General features: G+C 39.9%; 1 protein-coding gene across 5 annotated transcripts in view; it reads left to right on the top strand.

The window, feature by feature from the left end:
* Positions 1-12,945, top strand: part of SHANK3 (SH3 and multiple ankyrin repeat domains 3) — a 7,266,504-nt gene that overhangs the window by 6,308,803 nt on the left and 944,756 nt on the right. The window lies entirely within an intron of this gene.

The raw sequence follows: 12,945 nt of genomic DNA, 5'->3' as shown, positions 1-12,945 counted from the left end.
TATATATATATATATATATATATATATATATATATATATGTATATATATATATGTATATATATATATATATATATATATATATATATATATATATGTATATATATATATATATATATATATGTGTGTGTGTGTGTGTGTGTTTGTGTGTATATATATATATATATATATATATATATATGATGTATATATGTGTTTATATATATATATATATATATATATATATATATATATATAAATGTCTACACATGGGTATATGTATATTTGTGAACATACAGTATGTCTATATATATATATATATATATATATATATATATATATATATATATATATATATATAGCTACACATATGCATACCTATATATGGGGTGCATTCAGACATCAGGTCCACAATCTCACAACACCTTCCTGCACAGATGCACTGCTCTGTCTTGCTACAACACAGACAAGTGTCACATATAGACACAGCCTGGCATTAGGGGGGGTATATGTAGGGCCAGATTGCAGGTAACCCTATTACACACCTATGTCATTCCTGCATGCTACAGTATAGATGAACCTGAGTATCCTGCAAGAGGTGGGCTGTGGAACTCACGTGTCCATCATTATGGCATTACTTCCACCACCAGCTATTGGCCACAGTAATATACATACTTCCCATTACACAACACACACTATGATGGCTTACATCTTATCAGTCAGTGCTGCTCTCCACAGTTGATGGGTATGGCCCACTACCCACAGGAACAGACTCTATTGTCCTTAGCAGTTGTTCAGCTGAACATTATTACAACAACAACACCTGTTCGCACATATAAATCATTCCACATCACCTATCCCATTATTATGGACCAAGTACTACAGTCAGTTACATGCATATATACTTCACATACCTGTTGTGGGAATGATGACTCTTCTGGATAGTTTGCTGGATTTTTTTTTTTGTTTGTTTGTTTTTGCCTTTCAAGCACTCTCTCACTCTCTTTCTCTCGGGATCCCTCCAGTAAATGTATTGAGCTGCTTTGAATAGATTGCAGCAAGGATTTTGTGGGTGATGCACATGATCAGGTGATGGCCTCTGCACCAATCAGTGTCCTCCACTTGCTACCTGCATGCAGCATGCTGTGTAGTACTTCCAGTTACCACTGTCATGGCAACCAACTACTATAAATCCCTACATCATGTGGGCGTGGTCCCTTTACCTTTCCTGTATGTTGGACATCCTTCCTGTGTGTGGGCAGCAGTGTTACAGACAGCAGGAAGCAATATCTCTTACAAGAGAACCTGCATACTCAGGCCAGCTACATATTTGTAGGAGGTTCCAGAACTACAGACAGAGTGTGAGTAGTGTTGTTGTATGCATAATATAGCACCAGTGTTACAGGTTTTGTGTGTATATACTAGTTTAACTTGGAATGCAGTCTGTCTGCATAGCTCTCAACTGTGGGCCTATCCACTAATGGCCAGAGGTGTGCCTATTATGTTTTGTCTGTCCACCACACAGGTCTTGTTTCAGATATATCACTGGCAGTGTGTGTGTTGAGTGCTATCAGTACATGGCTACATCCATGTCTGTTTCTAACTTCATATTCCTGACTAAGGGTATGTTGCAGACTATCCTGTAACATTAGCGACTTGCTTAGTGTATGACAACAGTATTTCACATATGGGCCTGTCTTCCAGACTCTGTCCTCCACCTACATACCAGACTTTGTACAAAAGAAATGCTGTCAGGGCTTGTTATGTAGTGGGCTGTGAGTATGTCATGCTGACATTCCTGCCATCAGTCCACTGCTGTTGTGGCCCCCACACATATTGTGGGGTTGGGTCCATATATATGTGGGCTTCATCTACACAATACATGTGTGCCTTTATTCACTCCAGAGGCCAGTGTATGTAACAGTGGCATATAGCCCTGTATTATACAGTCTATGGGGGGAATGCAACATAATTAACCTAGGCTGCTATAACATGTGGGGGTATCAGGGGTAAGATGCCTTAAGGTATCTGGATGTACATTACCATACAATTCACCTTGGGTAAATGCAGGCTTACTGCTTCCTGCCATACAGACTGTTCTGTTTGTCAGTGTGATTGTGATGGTGTCAGTTATGCCATTGTGTCAGCTGAGGTCTTTACCCCCTAGGGATTGTGTACAGAGTGTAGTTAGAGGCTGCTGGACTATACATCTGCATTACTTACAGTTGATTGATTGTTATCCTGTGGCCCAGTCTGTTTTTACTACTGTAGTACTTGAAAGGCCTCAGCCTGGACAGCAACATATGTAAACCTTTATAGACTGCAGTATTAATGTAACTGTTTCACAGTTGCATTACTCTGTTTATATGTCTGTCAGAGTCTAAACAGTTATATGACATGGCATATACAACTGTAATAATACACAAATAAAGCTTTGCCATGTATGCAAACCTGTGTGTGGTGTTATATCCTTTGACCTCTCTGTGGGTATATGCTGCAGGCAACAGTTGTCATTTGTATGGGTGGCTCATACAGTGTCCAGTTGGTAAGGTGGCAACCGCAGGTATAGTGGCTGTTCCATACTGTGTGCACCTTCTATATATGTATCTTCCTATACATATCTCTGTGTGTGTATATGTGTAGTTACATATAAATATATAGTTATATATATATATATATATATATATATCAGCATATATATGTCTGTGTATATGCATCTTAGGAATGTTGATTGCTTCCACATTGTACATTCCCTATGGTAGCCACATTGTACCACATGATATGTTACTGATACCAGCCTGACATCATATAGGTGGGATAGAGTACTGTTAACATCTTGTGCCCGTGTTGTGTCAGGTCCTGGTTATGGGATTTGCAAGAGTTGGTATTGTCATGCAGGGCAGACATGCTTGGCTGTGGAGGGGGGAATATATATATGTACATTGTTGTTTGGGCCCCCTCACCCCCATTAATGATGCATGTGGACATATATGTTTTTGTTATGTTCTTTTTTATATCTATAGATATATGTCTGTATATACCTATATAGTATATATATATATATATATATATATATATATATATATATATATATATATATATATTGCTGTATATAAATAGACATATAGATGTAGACATATATATCTATAGATGTATGCATATGTATATATATATGTATATATTTACACATATATATATATATATATATATATATATATATATCTACATATATAGACATGTTATATCTATTTAGATATAAACATATATACACACACACACACACATATTTAAATACATTTCCTGTACTGTTGAATGACTGGGCTGGATGATATGTTTGTGAAAACATCAGGGTTATGTATATTTGACATGGCTTACTGGTAAATCACTTTGGTTATGGTGTGCAGGGTCCTGGGTTTGAGCCTTGCAAAGGCTGTTAATTTTGTCACTGGGCAGAACAAGGGCCATTGGATACAGAGTGATTAAGGCACTTTTAAGCAGTTGTAAGCAGGTTTGTGTGGAGGTAAGCACTGCAAACTTCCAGTTACACTTTCTTATACTGATTTAGCTTCTCAATTGCTTAACCTGTGTAGGCATTGCTTACCCACGCACAAACAAGCTTAAACCCACTTACTGTTGCTTACAAGTGCTTACTCCCGCTTATCCCTGCGCTAATTTCTTTAAAAGAAAAGAAAAAAGGGTTGATAGGAAAGTGGTGAAAAAGGGGCAGAAAGAGGGACAGACAGTAGGGAAATTAGTTAGGGATGTACAGGAGGGTTTAGGGAAGGTCCATAGCTGCCCATTTCTGCTACAGCAACAGCTTTGCATATACACTGAATTTGGAAGTAGATTTGGACACTCAAATCACTGAGAGAGGGGTAAGGGCAACAATAATATGTTGTGATGCCAATTAGTCCAGATTACATGTGTCCAGTGGACACATACGAAATGAACAGCTATGTATGGGACGATATTTTTAGGGGGAACAGATTGTTCTTTTTTTTCAGGTGAGAGTGGTATGTTGGGGAGGGATAGTAGGTATATTTGGGGAGGTAGTTTGGGTAGGTTAACAGACAAGACAAACAAGACACATACAGGGGTGGTATATGACACGTGGAGGGTAAACACATTGATGGGTAAGGGTGTTGGGAAATCGGAAGCCCATGAGCCCCCTCGTGGAAACAGTGGGACTGAGGTCCTCACCCATGGGCAGTAATCACGGCACCTTCACAGCCCCGAAGGTGGCTGTGCTGGGGACTGAGTCGGAGAGCCACGCTAACCCTCTAGTTGTGGCACGTGGCCCTCGAGCTGGCATAGCAGATCTCCGACCACCCTGCAGAGCTCGTTACACACCACGACCCGGACCTGGTGATGGGTGACAGGTTCCTGTCTGCGCGCACTCCCAGGGTGGTGAGCCCCATCCCCTGAGGCAGTTCCACCCAAGGGTGGTGCAGGACAAATGGATGAGGAGGTCCCGGGTTGGGCCCCAGATGTGCTGATGCCCGGTGCCACGGCCAGCTGAGGTGGGACAGGTGGGTCCGCTGGGACCCGCATTCCCATACGTGCTATGGTGTTTATGGTTTATCAACATATGTGGGTTAGTAATAGTGAACACATTCCAGGGTTAGGTATAACAGCATGCATAGATATTCCCATTAACCCAGACACCAGATATGGAACAGTTGCATAGTAAACAGAACACATGCATATATGGGACCACAGTGGTAATAACAACAGCATGCAGGTACATTGATGAAGTTTGAGTTATTGTGTTTCGCAATAAAACTGAGTTTTTTTAAGAACATCTGTTCGCTTTACTCTTAAAGCCCTTTGCGCTCTTTTGGACTTATTAGTGACTTGGGAGTGCTTTTTCACAGTATTGGACTAGGTACATTGATGTCACCATGCCACCAATGTTGGAGTAATTCAACATAGCACATGCATAGAAACAGATTTAAATAATTATCAAACAATCTGACATATGTCTCAACATTACAGTGGAGTCATCATATACCAATTGAGGTGGGTATTTAGTGTATTGTTGGAGATATGGTGGGGGGGAGAAAGATGTCAATTAACAACTAGTATACTCCTGTAGTTCGCATTACTTTCCCAGTCAGTGCTGTTACCTGTACCTTACAAGTATTACTACACTACCCTATTGCCTTAGTTTGGACAGTGATATGGCTGTCAACATCTATATACATGGACTGGTTTTACCTGCAGTATACACCTCTTACCTGGTATACCTGTGGAGGAATTGTTTGTTAACACTAACTGTTTCTACACATACTCCCAGATTCCAGGTTGATGTTATGCACATAGCTGTCCATCTCTTTTTGAACAGACTGTGGCCATATCTTGACCACATGCAGGTGAACCGGAACATATCTACACTATTGCCCTCTTCAACCTTTAGTGACTTACAACACTCATATACAGGATTTCCTAGACAGTTATATTATGTAGCACAGTGTGAGTGACAGTGATCAGTGATACCTTATTATTCAGAGCAACTGCAACACTCACAATGCCATACAATACCAGAGTAAACAGTACCAGTACAGAGTATCAATCTTTTATTTCTAGGCACAGTGTTCATATCTGACGGACCTGTGGGAGCAATGTTTGTTAGCACTACCTGACTGTTGCCACTCAAAATACCAGTTTACATTAGTATTATGCACTTACATCTCACTCTGTTACTGTACACACTCTGGTCACAGCTTGACAAAATGGGGGTGTAGATGGGACATACTTGGCTTATTACTCTCATAGCAGTTTGGGGAGTTGCTAGAGTGACAGGTTTGTTTTTATAGATGTGTGACAATCAGTTGTATTTCTTGTTTGCAGCCTATACGTCTGGGATCATCCCACTGATTTCCCAGGGGGACACAGTGACAGGCAGCAGCTATGGGCCAATTTACTGGACATTCTGGACATATCCGTACAGTTGTGGGGTATGATTCTGTATGCAGACTACTACCACTCCTTGGATGTGAACCATAACTGTGTGTGCTAAAAATACGGCAGTTTACATCTCAGTTGTGTGTGCTACTTGGATTTTGTTGTCCGCCTTTTCACTGTTTTCTGTCTATGTCTCTCTCAGTGGTACTAGCTGATCTCTGGGGATTACAACAGTCATATAGAGACATTCTTACACATTTTTTCTTTATGTTGCACAGTGTGGGTAACAGTGCTTAATACAACAGTACTATTAAGTGGTTGCAAATCTGCATTACCATATGATACCAGAGTAAACACATGCAGTCCAGCAGTTAGACCTTCATTGTCAGGCTATTATGCTTTTATTTGCATACAACCTATATGAGAATCTTCCTGCCATATTCGCTGGTGTATGCAGTTTTTGCCTTAAACAATGCAGATTTTATACAGGCAATTGACTTACTAATACAGTTAGATTTATTTCCTATGACAGTACATGCAAAAGTATTACTAACCTGCCCCACGTCGCAACCTCTCCAAGTGACAGCCATGAGCCTCCTGGTTCACAGCCCACTCACTTGCCGCTGTGAAGGACATAAGAGTAATATTTAGCCATACCTATTCATAATATACATGACCTGATAATTATGAAACAGGTAGTGGAGTGATACTTACACACTACTGGGACCTCCCTTGTCGTCCTGGCCTCTTGGATCCACTGATCCAAGAGATCTCCCTTTTGCCGCTTCAGGTCGGCATAGTGATGCCTTACCTGCTCACCAGTTTGGGGTATGCCAGTGGAACTGGTGAGGTCATGGGCGAGATGGTCCCAGGCTTCCGCTTTATATTGGGAACCCTGGTACTGGCCCTGCAGCAGTCTCTGCTCATGGTCTTTGACAAGGAGTCCTGCCATGACTCTGGACTCCTGGATGCCCCAACACAGCACCTGAAAGCACACTCCCTCTCCCATTGTCCCATTCCAGACATGGTGCCTGCAAGGGGAAGCTACAACCAGTTATGAGATGTATTCATGCCTGTTGGATTTAAATAGAGCCAATTTCCACCACTTTGCCATGATCGGACAGTTTTGAAAAGGCTAAGCTATGGGCAATTCTGCTTACCTAAGGTTGGCTTTGTTTAAAGGGGTATACCAATGGGCATATTGAGTTAGCTGGCCTACACATTGCTTACAACTACTAAGTTGGCCTGTTCAATGCTTAGCATTGCTTAATATTTAATTTGCATTATATTTGCTTTTTGGCATTGATTTATTATTCATTACATGTTATATATGTGTCTGGTATCCATGATTCATGCGTACATACACTGTATGGGGTCCTTGTGTTTATTAGGGGACTTCAACACATTATTACAATTACACCTCACATCTGGGCTTACTGCAGTACTCCAGTTCACATATCTGTGTTATGTAGTAGGTTATACAACATAGGAATGTATATAGATTCCTTTCACATGTTCAATTTGATTTTCCCACAGTGAGGATTTGTTTGGTGATACCTCTTTTTTATGTACTGCTATGATGGCTTAATGGTAAGTCACTTTGGCTATGGCGTGCAGCATCCTATGTTCAAGCCTTGCAGAGGCTGTTTATTTTGTTGCTGGGCAGAACAAGGGCTGTTGCATACAGAGTGATTAAGGCACTTTTTAAGCACTTGTAAGCGGGTTTGCTTAAGGGTAAGCAATGCTAACCTCCTGTTAAATATGCTTACAGGGAGTTAGCTTCAATATTTCTTTACATGTATGCGCTTTGCTTACCCCCACGCAAACTGGCTTAAACCCGCTTACTAGTGCTTACATATGCTTACTCCCACTTACTACTGCTTACTAGTGCTTACACATGCTTAGTAGTACTTACTCCTGCTTACGACTCACTAATTTAGACAGCAATAGCTAATGGTTCTTGGGAAGGGGGGGGTTGGATGCTGTATGGAGTTATCATTCATTACACATTTTACCTTCCAATTGTTTGGCTGATTCCTGTGTACATATGCTGTATGGGGCACATGTAATTATCTGTGGACTTTTCAACATTATGACACTGACACTTCACATCTGCATTTAATGCAGTACTCCAGTTTACAAATATATGTTATTTAGTAGGTTATGCAACTAAAAATATTGGACATAAAGTGATATAACATGGAAAATGGAATGTGCTGCACTGGGACTTGAACCGGGAATGAATGCTCGTAAGGCGAATGCTCTGCCCACTACACTATTGCTATACTGCTTCATTTGCATATATCTTGCTTTTTATCCTCTTCTGCCATTTAAGCTGCATTAACCATAGCTAAGTGATGGGCAAACCCGCGCATCTATGGTTAAATTTAATCTGTTTCATAAAAAAAATATATATCTTTATAGTGTTTGTTTTCACTATTGCTCTTGTACACGTGGGGGGATGTTGTTGGGGGTATGCGTACACCTATGAGCGGTTTCGCTAATTCTTTTAGGACTTGTCTGCTGTTCTTCATTGCAGGAGCGTGTATATTTTGAGAGCACTGCTATCAGACACACCCCCTGCACTCTTACACGCTCCATGTAAGATTAGGAGCTCAGGCAGCGCACCTTCATTAATATGCATGGTGCACTTCCGTTATGCTCCTAAATGGCAGCTACTGTGCAGGACTAAGCTAGTCCTGCACAGGAGAATAGTAAATCCAGGGGGATAATTTCTCATTGTGCTACACACCAAGTCATTATAAGCAATTCAAATAGTAAAAGTTTGTCTGCCCATCTTCAATCAACCAAGTACTTAAACTGTGTAGAACAGAGGAATCACTTTCCATCAAGCGGTATTATCACCAAGACCGTCTTCATTAATTATATTTATCCAGCTTATCTCTCATTAGAACAGGTAATATTCCATTAAAAGTGTGTAATTACATATGTGTATATTACAAAATGTGTAATGCTGTTTGAGAATTCATAGAATTATTGTAAATGTATATATTTTGCCATGCATATATTGTCCACTATAAAAACAATGTGTGCATATTTCCTGAAGTTTATATTACCTAAATAATATGCAGATGAGTCTGTTTAGCACTGTATTGGCATGTCTTTGATATTTCAGCTGGACACTCCTTGGGGCTCCAGGGAAAGTGGGTTATGACCAATCAGATTTGACTTAGCAGCAAATATTAAAACAGAAATGATAACATGTATTTTAATATTCTTTTCTGTCAGAAAGCTCAGAAGTTAGGGTGTGTGGGTGTATGGGGGGGGGGTTAATCCCCTAGGTAATGCAATGTAGAGATGGACAGACTTTGAGAAAGGACCAACTTATAACTCTTGGTGGTAATGCTAGCTGTTAGGAACAAGGAAGACAAACCTTCAAATGTTATTAAGCAAACTGACATGTTTTGAAATTGCCATCAGAGGTAGAGTAGATGTTCCATATTTGGTCTTTGGGTAAAATATTGGCTCCACTGGTTTCAGGGCAAAAACATCTTGAGAACCTGCAGCAAAGTCTGAAATTGCTGCTGGTCTTTTGGAAGAGCTATAGCCCAAGGTATATGCACACTTTCTAGAGAAGTCCTGTCCTTTCACATGATGATCCAGTATGGGGGAGTCTTGCATAGGTATCCTAAGTTTTGAACTAATACTGTCTTGGTCTTACTGCTCTCGCATTGGGGGTCATTTGACATAAACTACTTATGGATTTTCAAGAAGTCTTTACTGGAGTTATTCTTGAATCCATTTGTTGAGTTGAAGGATCTCAACAAAATCAAATTGTCGCTATAAAGTAATAAATAAAGGGGGAGTCCTGCATAGTTGATTGAATAAGTGCTAAATGTGTGTGTGTGTGTGTGTGTGTGTGTGTGTGTGTGTGTGTGTGTGTGTGTGTGTGTGTGTGTGTGTGTGTATGTGTTTGTGTGTGCTTGTGTGTGTGTGTGTGTGTGTGTGTGTGTGTGTGTGTGTGTGTGTGTGTGTGTGTGTGTGTGTGTGTGTGTCCTGGGGACACAAATGTCACCCTACTTATTCACTGCAGGCTTTGAGAATTAACATCTGTATTCCATCTATTAATAAACCAGAAAACCAATTATATGTCTTATCAGATAAACTACTTTCCTTGAAAATAGCAAGATAAACAAGTAATTGACATTATCAATCACCCTTATGAGATCTACAGAGGCAGTGATAGTAAGTTTCCTAAACTAGACAAGATGTGGTAGGAAAGCATCCATGAGGGTGTCATTGTGGTATTGCTGTCTGTGGTCAAGTGGCTAAATACTTGGAATATTCCAGAGCTGACTGAGAAATCAGTTTTTCCAGGACACTGGCATGGAGTGGTAGTAAAGACATTGGTTTGAACTGTGACCAGACCTCATAACTGTACCTATTGTCAGACATTGTTTACCTCTTCACATGGCATACATATATTTTGGTGGTATGTTCCTATTTTCAGGCTTGATTTGCACCTTTATAAGGTTTTCTGACACCCCCCCATCACACAACTGCATATCTTTATCAGTCTGCATGATCAAAATCCTTATGTTGTTTGTCTTTCGGCTTTTCCCCGGTAAGGGTTCGCCACAGTGGAACTCCGGTCTACTAATGATTGGCAGTACATTTTTTTACAAAATGCCAAGGTGCCAGCTCAATGCCCAACCTTCAACAAAGGCATGCCCATTTATGCATGCATGTCTTTCGAACGCTACCCAACCGTGGGGAGGACATGCAGACTCCAAACAGAAGGCACTCCCAAGCCAAGCCGAGAATCGAATGGGATCACTAATTTAAAGAAAGAGGGACCCACATTCCTTCTCTTTTTCAGAATTAAAAATGAATGACTTTATGAGTTAAGTTTTTGCAGTAATCAGTAATTTAAGTAATCTCTATAGATAATACACTGAGGCTTTGATAATATGTTTACGTTATTGTATTCATTTTTGTCATTCTCATTTCTTTAAACTTGATTTTCTGAGCAGTATCCCATAATCTTAATGGAAATGCGATGAGTTACTTGCAATTAGATATTTAAATATTATAATACTTTAGGTTCCCAGATTTTGGCTACATGTTTCGAGAGTCTTTGTGCTTATTTTCAGTGTTAATAGTTTGCAAAGAATGACTTGAGGAAGGGGCATTTGCAACGTTAAATATGAGATTGATTTGGGAATCCTTTCAGGTGCCAGAGACATTGGCATCTGTAAGTAAAATATTGTATACTTGCTTGAGCACATTTTATGAACCTGGAATTCATTAGGGTATGCAGTAGATCTAAAGACCCAAGAGTCAAGGAAATTATAAAGAATTTGACTAAGATTTAAAAAAAATGGACTATTAGATCTACTAAAGCAGCCCTTGAACCCAGGTTGGCACCTGAAACCAAGGGCAATTACAAATCCTTCTTTAGCCATTTTAGCTATGTTAGATAACTAAAAAGGAACACTCAGTAAAGTGCAGAACTCATACAAAACAGGAAACATATTTGGGCCTGGTGGTTATTGCCAGTATATACTAAAAAATAAATATAGTGCAAATTTCACTCCTGAGATGACTATCCAAACACCTACGGCCCCATATCTGTCAACCCCTCCCCCATCATCACTAAGGAGCATGTACTGAAAGGGCTGTCCAAGACTAAGAACATTTCCTCCATGGGGCCAGATAATATGCCAGGCTGTTTGCTAAACAGTGCCAAACATGTCCTGGTAGAACCTCTCTATAAGCTATTTATTCTGAGTCTGTATACAGGCTCACTTCCAGATGTATGGTATACAGCCCTGGTGATGTTATTCCATAATATTGGCCTTACTACCAACCCTAGTAACTATAGGCCCATCAGCCTGTCAAGTCTCATTTGTAAGGCCATAGAACACATTTTAACAGACTTGATTAACATTGACATTAAAAATCTCATCATGATAAATCTGCAACAATTTCACTTTGTTAAAGGTAGATTCTGTATAATGAACCTGGTAAACGTCTTCAGAAATGACAGAACCTGTTGACAGTGGGCACATTGTACACACAGCCTATCTTGATTTGTCCAAGGCATATGACATCATCCCCCATTATATCATAATTAATAAACTAATCACATTGTTCTTTAGAAATAGACCTCCATAAGGTAAAATGCACAGCAAATTGGCCAAACTGTAAAACCCACACAATGCAGGTAGTCAGGGCAGCATCAGTAAACATGAAGGTGGTAAGTGGTATCTTGCTGGGATCACTTTTGTTCAGTATTTACTTCCCTGATCTACAGCCTAAAAACTAGACCTACAATCAATCAAGCTCACAGATGACTGCAAACTGGGAGTCACTGTCAAACCTCTCCGTGACACAAAAGCCCCCAACAGGAACTTACAGTTATAAATAACTGGTGTATTGGAAATGGGTTTAAGTTAAATGTTATATAAATGCAACAGTGTCACATTTGGCAAGAAAAAAGCATTCCTTCAGCACATAACATTGACAGTATTGCACTTCAGATTGAAAATGTAGTTGGATACCTGGGTTGATAAATATCTCTTTTTTATACTTCCATTCATCCATCCATCCACAACTCTGGTTTCCCATTTTTAAATATGGAGTTGGGGTGTCACTTCATTGGGTAGCAATAGTTATCAGGAAATCATTTTGTTTGGAGTAGCTGATCACCAAGCAAATATCATCCAGATCACAGGAGGTTATTGTCCTCTTGTGTTCAGCACTGATCACACAAATTGTAGAATATAAACCCCCCTTTTGGATGTACCTCACCAAAAATATCAAACAATAGCAAAGAACCCACAAGTTCCTAACAAAGATGACCTCAGGTTTAAAAATTCCTAAGATAATTGAAAAGACTAGAAGCACTGTCCCTCATGTGTCATAGATTACTCAGAGGACCCATCCTTTCGAGCAATCGGTGTCCCAGTAGTCCAAGATCTCTAGTACCTTCATAACTCAAACAGTCCCAAAAATTCCAAGACAAGTCATCTAAACCTGCTTCAACATATAAAAAAAAACAAGATAGAGTGATACATTTCTTACTCATCATCTCCCTCACC

This window comes from Protopterus annectens, chromosome 11.part0 (assembly GCF_019279795.1).
Source record: "Protopterus annectens isolate FY-2018-M chromosome 11.part0, PAN1.0, whole genome shotgun sequence".
NCBI classification, from domain to species: domain Eukaryota; kingdom Metazoa; phylum Chordata; order Ceratodontiformes; family Protopteridae; genus Protopterus; species Protopterus annectens.
The sequence above is the reverse complement of the archived record's forward strand: the minus strand, read 5'-3'. Positions and strand labels throughout refer to the sequence as shown.